The following is a 13,159-nucleotide window of genomic DNA, read 5'->3' on the forward strand; positions in this document are numbered from 1 at the left end:
ATATATAATGTTTACGAATATCAGTGTAACAAGGGCAAATTAAAGTAAAATGGTACTCATCTTCAACTAAATTTAATGTACAATGTTTGCATAATCTATCTTTTTTATCAATTTTTGACCATCTACCAGTTTCAATTTCTAATTCAAGGACTCCTAAACGCAACTTAGTAAGAATACGTCTATAATTAAAATTTTGTATATGCATTAAGTATAGTTCGATTGTAAAATTATATTTAAATGTCACATAATACTTAAGTCTGTAAAATAAATTAATTTGTTCATGAAAATTGTGACGTTCAATATCAGTTAGACGAGTAGTTATTTCAGATATAAAAGCAACATTGTTCTCAACATTTTGTTCATACCAATTTATACCAAAACCAATTGAACATAATTTCTCCTTAATAAAGTACAACCAAGATTTATCGTTGGACTGTAATCATCTTAACTGGAATCTATAACAACTGTAAATACAACTTTTATTATCTGCATTAATTAAACGTAACCAATAACGTAAAGCATTTCTAATACCAGCAACAGAAAGTGAAAATCTCCCGCATTCACCCATAACTGCCATAGTTGGAGCTGTGCTGCCTATTCCTAAAATAAATCTGCAAAACCTGGAGTGAAATTTTTCAATAATTGGTATGTCATTGATTCCCCAGATCTCACTGCTATACATTAATATTGGTACTATTTTTACATCAAACATTTTGTTTCACAAATGTATTGGTAAGTTGCCAAATTGGTTATGTATTAATCGTTTTAAAGTAAAAAGAGCTTTGTTTGCTTTTGTACAGTTATAACTAATTGCATTCGTCCATGTGCCATTTGAATTAAACACTACACCAAGATAATTGTAAGATTTAACTACTTGTAATAAAACATCTTTATAATACCATTTTTCTTTTTTTTTTATTTTCCCCCATTTTTAAAAACGACAACATTACTTTTTTCAATATTAACAGTAAGACCCCATTTATCACAGTAGACAGCCAATTTGTTTAAAGAAGATTGCAAACCAAAAACAGTGTCATTCATAAGAACAAGGTCGTCTGCATAAAGTAAATGGTTAATGAGAAAATCGCCAATTTGAATTTTATGTGTACGTTCCGATGTATTTAATATTTTACTTAAATCGTTAATAAATAAATTAAAAAGAAAAGAGGATAGAAGTGACCCTTGTTGAATACCAATTAAACATCTGAATTGATTACTGATAATACTTCCAACTTTTACATGGGCAGAAAGTTTATCATACATTGAAATAATAATGTTAAGTATATTTTGTTTTAAACCTTCTTTCTTTAATTTAAATATAAGAAACTGATGATCAATTGAATCAAAGGCTCTTTTTAAATCAATAAAGGCAACAAGGCTCATTTTAAATCAATAAAGGCAACATATACTCTACTCTCATCGTTTACAAATAATTTTTTTTATTCTTACGTCTATTCTTACGTCTATAAAAAAAAATACCTGTCATATCAAAATTTACAGTAACGACAATCGATGAGAGGTAAGTATTGTTCCACGAGGTTTTTCTTAGCGATATTTTCCTGTAATAACATTGTTAGTGTTACATAATTGATTAGGCGGCTATTTTATATATGTATTTCCTGAATTTTTCGCTGAAACGTGGTTATTTAACCGATTCCTTACCATAATCGAATATGCCGAAATTAAACATTTTGTTTATTGCCATATTATTCTTTTTAATATAACGCAAGGTACGGTACTATAGCTCATAATCAATTTATGGTAAGTTTATCGAATGAGTTTATGACATTCGTTCGTCATCCTAGACCTGATAATACACTGTAACTCAATCAATGGAATCGATCAATGGAATATTAAATTTCATCGTTTTATTCACCTATTTTTATAGGTTAGTTCCCGCATATAGACCTATAAATAATTTTACCATAAAATATACGTTTTTAAAAAAGTTGGTTGGTTTTTAGTATTGTTAAAGATAAAGTGCTCTTTTGATTATCACCAGAAAACGAAATCAGTTGATGATAGCAAGGAAAACTTTTCTCGTCATAATTTCCAGTTGAACGCCTACAACTTATCAAAATGAACAATACTGTATAGGCCGCTATCATTTTTGTGTCAGTTAACTGATGGTGAGGAAAATGTTCTTATTGTTAATAACTGTGAATTAGGCCTACATTAAGAAGCAACTTGAATAATGCATTTTTATTTTTCAACTGTTTATATTAGCTCAGTATGGGTGATTTAAAATAAATGTAACTTTGTTAGAGTATATATTTGTATTATTATATTACAATCACAGAATTAGGCAGTTAGGCCTAGGCCTGAGTATGTGAATTATTAGCATTCAATAAATAAAAAATATTAATTATGATCCGAAACGAAATCACTGAGAATATAAATAGGACCTAGGGCCTACGCTAGATGTTATATTTTGTTTAATGAGCTCCTCCCACGTTGCGCGAAGTGGTTGTACTGGCTGTAATAAAGATATTATAAAAGAAACTTCTATAGGGCTCGTATTCAATAGCTAATTACGTGTTCAATTTGTATTAATATTGTTGTTTTTGTTTTTGTATTTTTTTCGTGCAAACTTGACCCCACATCGACCTCTGCTGCATAATTAATGATTGTCAACATGGCGATAAACCAAGCGGTAATTTGTGACGCCCTTTCTCTGTTGTAGACCACATCAAAACATGTTGTAAATTAAGTATACATTTGGGGTAAGTTCAGACACAATTTAACAAATGTGTTTTAATTTCAGTCATATATTTTGTTTTTATCTACAAAGTGGGGTTTGTTTGGTGAATACAAACAACTGCTGCAGTGCTAGGCCTCTCTATGCTAGCTAGTCCTGCCTAGTTCTAGGTTACGCCTGAATGAGCCGAGTTGTGCACTGTAAATCGTACCTTTTGGCAAGGGATGACCAGGAATCAGGATTCACTATATGGGCGGTAACCTTCTGTCTCGTTTGTATAGACTTGCGTCTGAATGGCTCACACCTGGAATTTTATGGTTATCTATTCATGGAGATCGTCTATTCTTTCACTTTTACTAATCAGAATCGGTTCGTTTTATTTAAGAGTAAGTAATTTTTGCCAATTGTTGTTATCAATTAATTAGGGCCTAGGCCTATTCTCATAGCCTGCCTGCTGAGCCTGGGCTGGTGGGCACTGTAGTAGGGCCAAGAGGGCTACTGAACTGTCCCTGTCCCTTATTAGCTAATCTTTCGGTATATTACTTGTCAATGACTAATGCTTCATGAATATTAGACATAATGATCAATAATTATAACTCAAATAAAACATTAAAATGCCTTACAAAACTTATATTTCAAAACAAAAACAAAAACAAAAGTGAACAGTTTTAAGATGATGTTTGAATAGACTCCACTTCTGGCAAGTCAGCAGGAAGTGCGTTCCAGGTATGCTCATTGTCAATAGAAAATGCACTGTTACCGACTTTCTTCTTCGATTTTCGAAGCTGGGTGGAGTCTTAGAGGAATTGACACCTATAATTAGATTATTGCTATATAAAGGAATAATGGAACTTGAATACATTTGAAAACATTAAAAAAAAAAAGGATTTTGTACCTGATTCTCTGTTTAATATAAATAGGAAGTGAATGTAGCGTCCTAAGAAATCCATCGGAGGGCTGCTTCCGTCCATACGCAAAGACCAGCCGCACTGCTTTTTTTTTAAATTGCAGTATTCTGTTAAAGTCAGGCTCCGGAGGAAAAAAATTTTTTGATATGTTGTAGAACTGAATAAGGTGTAAAAATGAGCAGTTACGCCCCTTTTTCCCCCAGTTTTTAAATATTAAAAAATCTGTATCTCATTCACCGTTCCCCAGTTTTTAGTCAAACAACTTTTTTCTGTCTTAGAAAAATCAGTTCTACAACATATCAAAAATTTTTTTCCTCCGGAGCCTGACTTTAAGATCAACTTCACGAGTACCAAACAAGAACGAATTTGATAGTCAAGCTGAGGCAGGAGCAGACCTCTGACGGCGTGACAAGCGCCAATATGTTAAGAATATGACAGGTTTTAGATTTACATAAGGCATTAACTAAAGATATTCATTGAGTTCTTAAACATTTTTGGAGCTTACGATTCTGCGCACCTATTTTCCTAGTGATTTCCAAATGATGGAAAAAAAGGTGGTTATGCCCCTTTTTTCCCAGTTTTTAAATATTCAAAAATATGTATCACATTAACCATTAAAGAGTTTTTTCAAGTTCCCTTTTTCTGTCTTAGAAAAATCAATATTTATAAAATTTATTCTTTTGTGATATAGTAGTTAATTTTATTTCATAATCAATGGGCGCCCGTTATAAAGCTTGCTTGTTGTGGCGACCCTTTTTCCACTTTATTCAAATGTTCTGTCTATGTATTTTGTATTGATATTGATGATGTGATGTGGAAATAAACTTTATATTGAATTGAATTATATTGAATTGAAATTGTACAACATATCAAAAATGTTTTTCCCCCGGACCATGGCTTTAATCACATAAATCATATTTATACACAGTATGTTGTTCTAAACATAGCTTAACTTTTTGTATTTATCACTAAATTAATATTTTAATATCACTAAATTAATTTAATATTTATTTTTGAAAATTTCAAATTTATAAACATCAATCAATTTTTAATTAACAGAATTCCCCATTAATTATCTTTCATAAAAGGTAGTTTTATTGTCAGAAACACATCTTGTTGGCTTATATTGAGCACCATTAGTAAATTGAATAGTTGACCTTGTGGTTACCGAATAACTTGGAATAACATATCTTTTCTTATTCCATCAATTGATGAGTCATACAATAAGTATTCCTATCATTCCCATTTCTTTCCAAAGAAAAGATCAAAGTTCTTGTAAAGGAACACCAACACTCAAATGAAATTTCAAGATTAAGATCTATATGTAGGTGATCGGCACTACATGGACCAAGCTTCGCCCTTCAAGACTATATTCCATTTGTTCAATCAAGTTAATAGTTAGTGTGGTAGTTTGGGAAGGGAGAAGTGACGTCCCTATCCCATGATGCATAGGTACCATTGTATTGTATTTTTTGTGTTTCATTGTGTTTGCATGGATATGGGCCCAAGATGGCACTTGTATAGCAATAAAAGAAATTGAATTGAATGGAAAATTAAACACTAAAATCTGTGGTTGTAATTAATTTGAAAGCATGAAATGGTGACTAACATAATGTGGGAAACTAGTAGAAAAAGCATGTCATTAAAAATATACACTGTATATAGATTTAACATTAAAACTTGCCGTGAAAATATCTTGCTCAAATAAATGTCTAGATTATTGGCTTAGCAATTGCTCCGACATATTTACAAATTGAAAAATGTGAACGTAATCGTCTTGCATTACCAATGACCCAGATGACCTCTCAAGAAGCAGGTCATTATATTCAGTGTGGACACAGAAAGGATCTTGCTTTATCCCTCAGGTTCACTTTGCATGACCTAAGTAGCCCATTACATTCAATGTAGATCTCAACGTATTACCCTTAGCACATTGTGCTGTCTGAAATACAAGCACGCTATAATGTGTTCGCAATAATAGGTCCAGATCACCTTGGAAAGTGCTGCTCTGTTTAGTAGCCTATTATTCGTATACAATGGTTATATTCAGCCAAGATTTTTGACAGACAATATTTTTTGACGTTCTTTCATCAGATTTGAATTTGCATAATTCATGAATAGCATCCTGGATAATCTGGTCATGCTTCATACTTCTCGTTTTTCCATAATTTTTTTTCACTGTCTGGCATCTGTCTTGCTCAACATACTGTACCTATTAAGTCTTGCGTATTTGGCATCAGACCCAAGTATTCTTATGCCAGCTCTCACTCTCAAGGACCAATAATTTTCCTTGCACATATACAAAATACCCAATAAAATAATATAAACCATTAATATTTTTGTGATTTGCTAGCTATATAAGATCACAATTAGTATTTTTTTTTTCTAATTCAAGGAGTAAAATTTGTGCATAAATACAAAATAACCTAAAATAAAGCTAAACATCTTGACATGTTATTTAACATGGAGGTCCTTAATATGTTTTTGATCCAGGAGGAGTATTGAGCTGTGCTGTCCATTCCTTGATAGGACCATTTCTCGATAACTTTCTGCCATGTTTAAGAAATTTACGAAAAATTGGGGGAAAAGAGTTAATAATGTGCAAGCGTATGGAATATAAAAACTCTCAATCACATGATACTTAACCCTTGTCAAAGCTGTCTTGAACAAGGTAGTTTTTACATGGAGGCACAATAGTATTCTCTTTTTATCTTGTTAAATATTTTTTAGAATCCAATAAGGACAGTACTATTATTGTGGACCTCCGTGGTGTATCTGCTGAAGGGGTAGGGGATACTTTTCCACCTAATTTTTTGGTTAAAAACTGTATGATTATATGAGGCATGTTGTGGCAAAATGGCTAAGTTGTAGCAAAAATTGAAATCAAAGTTATTGGTATTTTCAGATACCTGAGTATGTGATCTTTAAAATAAGGGGTCATTCATTGAAATTGGACATTTCAAGCCTAAGTTATTGAAAAGTGAAAGTATAATACTCTTAAGAATCAAGATAAACATGATTTTGAGTAATTGCCTTCAAGTTATTTGTGCATACATTGTTTAATACTATAGAATGAACTATCAAAATAACATTAAATAAACAATTTGTTGACCACTTCCAGAACTAATATTTTGGTACATGATTAATAATAAAACATTAAACTGTTGATCTATAATGAAAAAAAATTTGGATTTTTAGGCAATTTTTGAGCTCCCATATTTTATAGCTCATTTACTCAATACTGGCCTGTGTGACAACTTATACATTTCGCTACATGCCTCATATTGAGAGATACAGGGAGGAAAAATACAATTTGTAAAACTTAGTCGCTTTCAAAACCAACATTGAGAATGCCCATGCTGCAGTACATTTTTTTTGTAGATTCTATATTTTGAATTGAACAACAAAAAAAAAAAAAATGTTTGTGATTTGCTATTTATGTAGGATCATATGTTTCTGGGTGCAAAATAAAGATTCTTCTGAATGAATTCTGCATTTGTCTAAACTTAATCAAGCCATGTTGTTTCCTTCTTCCAAAAATTTTATTTTATTTTTTCTCTCCACGCTTCATAAAAAAAATCCTTCCAGTAAAAATAATGAAAATGTGCCTATATTACAGTCATAGTTACAGTTCTGTTGCAGTGCCATTAATTGGAATTCAGATTAAGCTCTGTACTTGTTTACTTTCAAAAGGTCACACCTTCGCATAAAAAATATTTATTTATTCTTACTTGATAGTAGAAACTTATCTCTGATTGGTGTGTTGGATTCTAAGAAATGTGCAGATCCCAGGCTCAAATTTACTGTAAGTGCGATAACGATTATTACCGGTACCTGATACGTAAGCCCAGATGAACTCAACATAGATACAAAAAAGATCTGTTGCATTATACTTTCAGCATCACCTTTACAAAAATCAGGTGAGCAGTGTAAAATTTTGATGTATAACTGAGCAATAATAATGTGGAAACGTGGCATAGCAGTAAAGGATTTGGTTGTTAAAGTGGGTGTGTGTGGTTTGAGCCTTAGAATGATGACATTGTTTCCATGAGCCAGGCACTTTATAATGTGTTTCATCACCCTGCCATTTGTATGAGCCATATCGTCGATATGTTTAGCAGAGCTGGAAAGAGTGTGCGACTGCGCACCCAGCAGTTGGAGGCATCATAAATGTCCTGGAGACATTTTTTGGGAAAAACAATTCTAAAAAATAAACTTTTGGCCTATATACAGATGGTGCTCGAGGCATTTTATCGAGGCAATTTTCATAGTCGGAGTACAAACTTTTTTTTTTTCCTGGCCTGATGGTGTGTGCACATTTCAACAACTCAAATTGAATGCATTGTATAATTGAAATGCATACCGACTGGGAGATCGCAGTATTTTACCCACCAAATATCCACTGGTATTATAACACCAGTCTAAATATGTAAATTCTCTTGGTTTGTAATACCAGTATAAAATTTGTACATTCTCTTGCTCACTTTACATTACCTTAAAATTATACTAATTATTTCTACCTAAAAGACTAATGAACACACAATTATATTTATCCATTAGAAGAAGAAAACCTTTCCTAGTGGAATGAATGTCCCTTGTCTTTTAAAGGTGCCACTTTGTAATTGCATTCAAATAAAAAACAATTCCTCTGTTAATGTAAAGTGACCATTGTGTTGCAGATTTGAAAATGGATAAAGTTCCAAAATGTAACATGGAAATTTGTGTGTTTCAGATCTTAGATGAACCTATGTGAGAGCTTAGACTTTGTACCCACCCATCTTTCTTATTAGAAATCGTATGAAGATCAAGATGTAAATTTTATACTCTGAACTAGTAGTAATGTTTTTACCCATCTTTTCTTAATGTTACTGTAGATCTAGTAGATAATGCTATAAAATAAAAACACTGGTAGCAATTTATATACTAAACTTAAATTATGTATATCCACAATGTTTTGCCAGGACTGGTGCTATAGTAATAGTATGTGTGCTATAGATCTTATGGTCATTTGTCCTTGGATGCTGTAGTTTAAGAAATAATAATACACTGAATTTGACAAATCAGGGAAGTGTTATGGACAAATTAAGACGTTTCAATATGCTAAGTAACACCCACTCAATTGTATAGTATGAACGATATCCATATAAATTATAAGCCACACATATTTCCTCATAAACAAAATTTCCATTGTTTTCAAACATCTTTAGAAACGATCACCAGTACTTGGAGGCCTTGGAGAAAAAAATCTGAAACAGCATATTTCAATTGAAGCATGCATACAGTATTTTCAGTTTTCAGATTGTAGAATGTACTGGGAAATTGAAATAACACTTAGGGAAAATTTATAATGATTTTTTCTATTTATTCATTTTTATATCAATGATTACTTACTATGATTTCAAATAAAAGTAACATTTTATTTTTAGCCAATTAGTGCAGTTTTTTTTTTTATTATAAAAATAATTATAAATCTAAAACTTTTAACTATCCAATTACTACACTGTTTACATTCACCAATAACATTTTATTTTTATTTTCTCCTCCATCTGGATGTTTTTGGCAAAACTATTTGCTAAATAAGAAAACAAAATTTAGTTTTTCCCGCCCTCCTCTGACGATCTTTAAAAAATATGATTGCAAGAAAAAAAAATCTCGCCTAATTGATATTGATAACATAAAGTACAGTACTCTATCTACCTCCAAATTCGTTTATTAATCAACTTGTAAAAAGGCTGAATATAATGATAAGACTATTGCCTATATTAAATTATATTGATTACATAAAGTATAGTAGTTTATTAAAAGATAATTCCTAATCCAACCAATATAGGTCTAGTATACTGGTATTTGTTTTAGGATAATGCAACAAACAATATTAAAACTTTATCGATTTGTATCTATGAATTTGATTCGTGCATATATAGCACACGATGATAAAGGTTTCTATGGCAACACAGTATTTATAAAATATATTGATCATATATTGTGGTGCTTTTTCTCAAGTTTATTGATTGACTTTGTGTTTGACGTAATGCTTATTGTTAAGAAAGAGTGGAAAAATATGACGCTTATCTTTGGGTGCTGGATAAAGAAAGTTGCTTAAGTTTTCATCTTTTTTGATGGTTTTTCGTTCTGGAACTGAATAGTATTGCTTGGATGTCAAATTCACAGTCATCACTTTTATGCAGAATTTCATCAACCAATAATTCTGGTAAGTACTACTGTAGCAGAGTTAGTAATTGTGAAGTCATGATAATTTAATAATGATAATTAGAAGACAAGCAATGGCGTTGTCACCATAACAGGATTTAAAGGATTTGAACAAGGACTCCTGGATGCGCTTAAACCACAGAGAGCTGGAATTTGAAGGACTTCAACAAGGAGCAGAATTTGAACACAAGTTTCTAACCCCAGAGTATGATGATAATGATTACATGCTAGGACGAACAAGGGTCAGAATAAGAAGATATACTGTAGATGCTCTTTTGGGAACATTACTTTGTTTCAATATTTGGTGTGAAGGCTTAGGAATTTTTTTTTGGAAGTGGTAGGACTGGCATCTATCCTTATCATCTTTCTTCTCCCTACCTCCCAGAACTGCCCATGAGCTTATCTAGCCATATGTAGAATTGAAACCTTCTGTATTACTTGTTATACATGAAGATGAAGTTGGTTTCTTTTATTCTCCCTTGTAGCACATATTTTTTTTTTATTTGTTCTTGTCATTGTACAGTATAATTTAATTGATTATTGGATGATAATTAATTACGTTATTTTGAAAAGAAGTATTACTGTACTCTTTTAAAAGCAGTTTTATTTTGGGTATTTTTCAATTTTTATTGCTTGTGCATATCGCTTTAAGGTCAAGATAAAGATTAATTGTACTCTTAAAGGTCTTTTGATTTAATGTTTGATTACAAACTGCTTTGAATTTCAAGAAAGTCTCATGTACTGTTACATGATTCTTATAATTATCAACGGTCTTGATAATTGAATGAATGTCTTTAATAGTAAATTGCTTTAAATGCTCAGAAGAGAGCTTCAGTTCGTTAAATTAGATCTTTTGGATTTTTACTGTATTTGGTAATATGCAATGAATGAATAATGTTGACAGATTATAATTTGTCTAGAGTGGTGCACTTGATATTTGATTGCTATCAGCAAGCTGTCATAGCAGTACTTATTTAAGAACATTTGAGTGGCCATCCGGAATCCATTAATATGATTTTGATTATTAAAAAGATGTCTCTCACATCTGTCAGCTACAGTAGTTTACTCATCAATTGTGTGAGATGCTCTCTGTACAGCATTCTTAATGGCAGGCTGAGCCTGGCAGCTCCTTGGATTTGCATTTACATAGAGCATACTGTATATAATAGTAGGTTAGTAGGTGGAGCCATATTAGTCAGGTATAACTATGTAAAATTAAACACTGGCACTTTATTGACCAACTATAGTATTCATTCACACAAGCTTTCACCAGCAGCCTGTGCTGGCTTCATTACTGTAGGTGCAGAGCTAGACTCGGCAGCTGCAGCCGACAGTGTGCTCGACTTTAATCATGAGGAAAATTTCTAGCATTTTACAGGATTTGAGCCCAGAACTATGGTATTGGAAGGTGAGCATCTTGACCTAAGCTATAGGTTTATTTTGAGCTTCAAACCCCTCCACTTGTGTTATTTTACAAGGAATATTTACATTTTGAGATAAGTGTTAGTTATTGTACATAGCCAAAATATCTAGGGATTTTCCAACTTCAACTTTCCTTACTGTATCTTTCTATTTACAGTACGTAAGAAAGTAAATATATCAATTAAATGATCAAAGTACTATATGATATACAATGAATTATATTGTTTACATTATCAAGCCATGTTCACCACAAAGATGGCATTGCAAACTTTATTAGTAGGGGCGGATACAGAATTTTTCAAAACGGGAGGAGGGGGAACAACAGTTTCAGAATAGGTAAGTGAGAGCACATAACATTGATTTGTGTTGAAATTTTTAAAATTTAGTAGCAAAATGGGGGGGCACTTTCCCCCCGTGATCCCTACTGGATCCGCCCCTGACTAGGAATTTGATACAAAATTGCTCCAACTTTTGCTATTAAAATGTGAATGTTCAGTTGTCTAGTTATCCTATTGTATTTATCTACCAAATGTTAAGTATTGAAAGTAATGTTCACAGCATCCCAAAGATATTGCATTCTTTCTTACTTAATTTTCTTATTCAGAGTTGGGAACTAGTGATTCCCATGTGATAGTCACATGTGGATCTTCCGACCACACGCGAATGGTGCAACATGTATGGTGTTCAACTTCTGATTGTGAGATCAGGAAATCGAGACCAACGCTCATTGCATTTCTTGTGTCCTTGGGGCAAGACTCTCTTCACCCAGTAGTATACTGTAAATGGGTACCTGGTATGATGGTCTGGCAAATTTATGTACATGGTTTGTGTGCATATAAGCAGCAATGACAGGGATACTCCTCAGAGAGCAGAGAAAGTTGCACAATGTGCAGATCAGCCAACTCAGTATCTAGTGACCAGAGAAATAATAATGCCAGTGCCTTGTATAATCGCTTTGTATAATCTGCAGGTTGTGATAGGCACTATATAAATTCTAGTTTATAACTAATGTACTTTACGTAGGACCTGTATCTCTTCTAGTTTATAACTACTTTACGTAGGACCTGTATCTCAATCACACAGCTAGTGATATAGAGCTGACAGAATTTTTGAATATGAATGAATTGTATACTGTAGAATCAGTGGTTTAATCTCATGGAACATGCTAAACAGATTCCTCTCTGTGAGTGATGTATTTGAATTACACAGTGTTCATGAGAAGGATAAGGCATTCTTAGTGGCTTAGTAAGTTTTATCTGTAATTGATTGTGCTGTCATTATTTAAATCCTTTTGCCCTTGAATACTTAAAAGCATACATTATATCGAACAAAATTTATTTATTATTCGCTTTAATTTAATAAAAATGAAAGCATTTCATTCAATATCTAACATCACTGCACCCCAACGTATTGATAATGTGTTGATAGCAGACTGCAGATTGTCATTAAATATGGTCCATTGCATGCACCTTGTTGCATTGCATTTTCCATTGAATCATGTCAGCTTTACACGTCGGTGCAGTACATGTAGGTTGTTAACACATCCAGTAGAAAGTACACACATCAATGATGAAACGGTACTCTAATAATATTTGATTAATAATGCTTAGGAAAGTTTTAATTAACCCATTAAAATGGGATCGACTTTCATAAACCATGAAGATTCTCCATTCCAAAATGAAAATATCAATATACAGTAGTAGCTCTTAGTATATTTCTGACAATAATTGTGATATAGAACTGTCCTACTAGGAACTTAAAAAAAATATATGGTAGAGATGCCTGCTTGAGGTACTGCACAGCCTGTGTATATCTTAGATTGTAAGTTTTCAAGAAGGAAGATTCAATTTCAATTCTACTATTGTAACCTCGATATTTCATACCGGTAATTCATAAATTTGTTTTTCTTGCTGTAATGTGG

The 13,159-nt window shown here is 32.3% G+C and overlaps 1 protein-coding gene across 4 annotated transcripts in view; it reads left to right on the forward strand.

Annotated features, from left to right (window-relative positions):
• The first annotated feature begins 2,644 nt into the window (after window positions 1-2,644).
• The window catches only part of LOC117109355 (probable phospholipid-transporting ATPase IM), a 48,633-nt gene continuing 38,118 nt past the window's right edge, over window positions 2,645-13,159 (forward strand). For 2 of the 4 annotated variants that reach the window (XR_004445510.1, XM_033251661.1), the window contains exon 1: window positions 2,645-2,723. The gene's annotated coding sequence lies outside the window, so the exon portion shown is untranslated. Of the gene's footprint in view, window positions 2,724-2,908; window positions 3,085-9,673; window positions 9,818-13,159 lie in introns of those variants that run through there. The other 2 variants (XM_033251662.1, XM_033251663.1) reach the window with 2 other exon arrangements.

This window comes from Anneissia japonica, unplaced genomic scaffold, assembly GCF_011630105.1.
Source record: "Anneissia japonica isolate Jap-2015-1 unplaced genomic scaffold, ASM1163010v1 scaffold288010_len917306_cov203, whole genome shotgun sequence".
Taxonomy (NCBI): Eukaryota; Metazoa; Echinodermata; class Crinoidea; order Comatulida; family Comatulidae; genus Anneissia; species Anneissia japonica.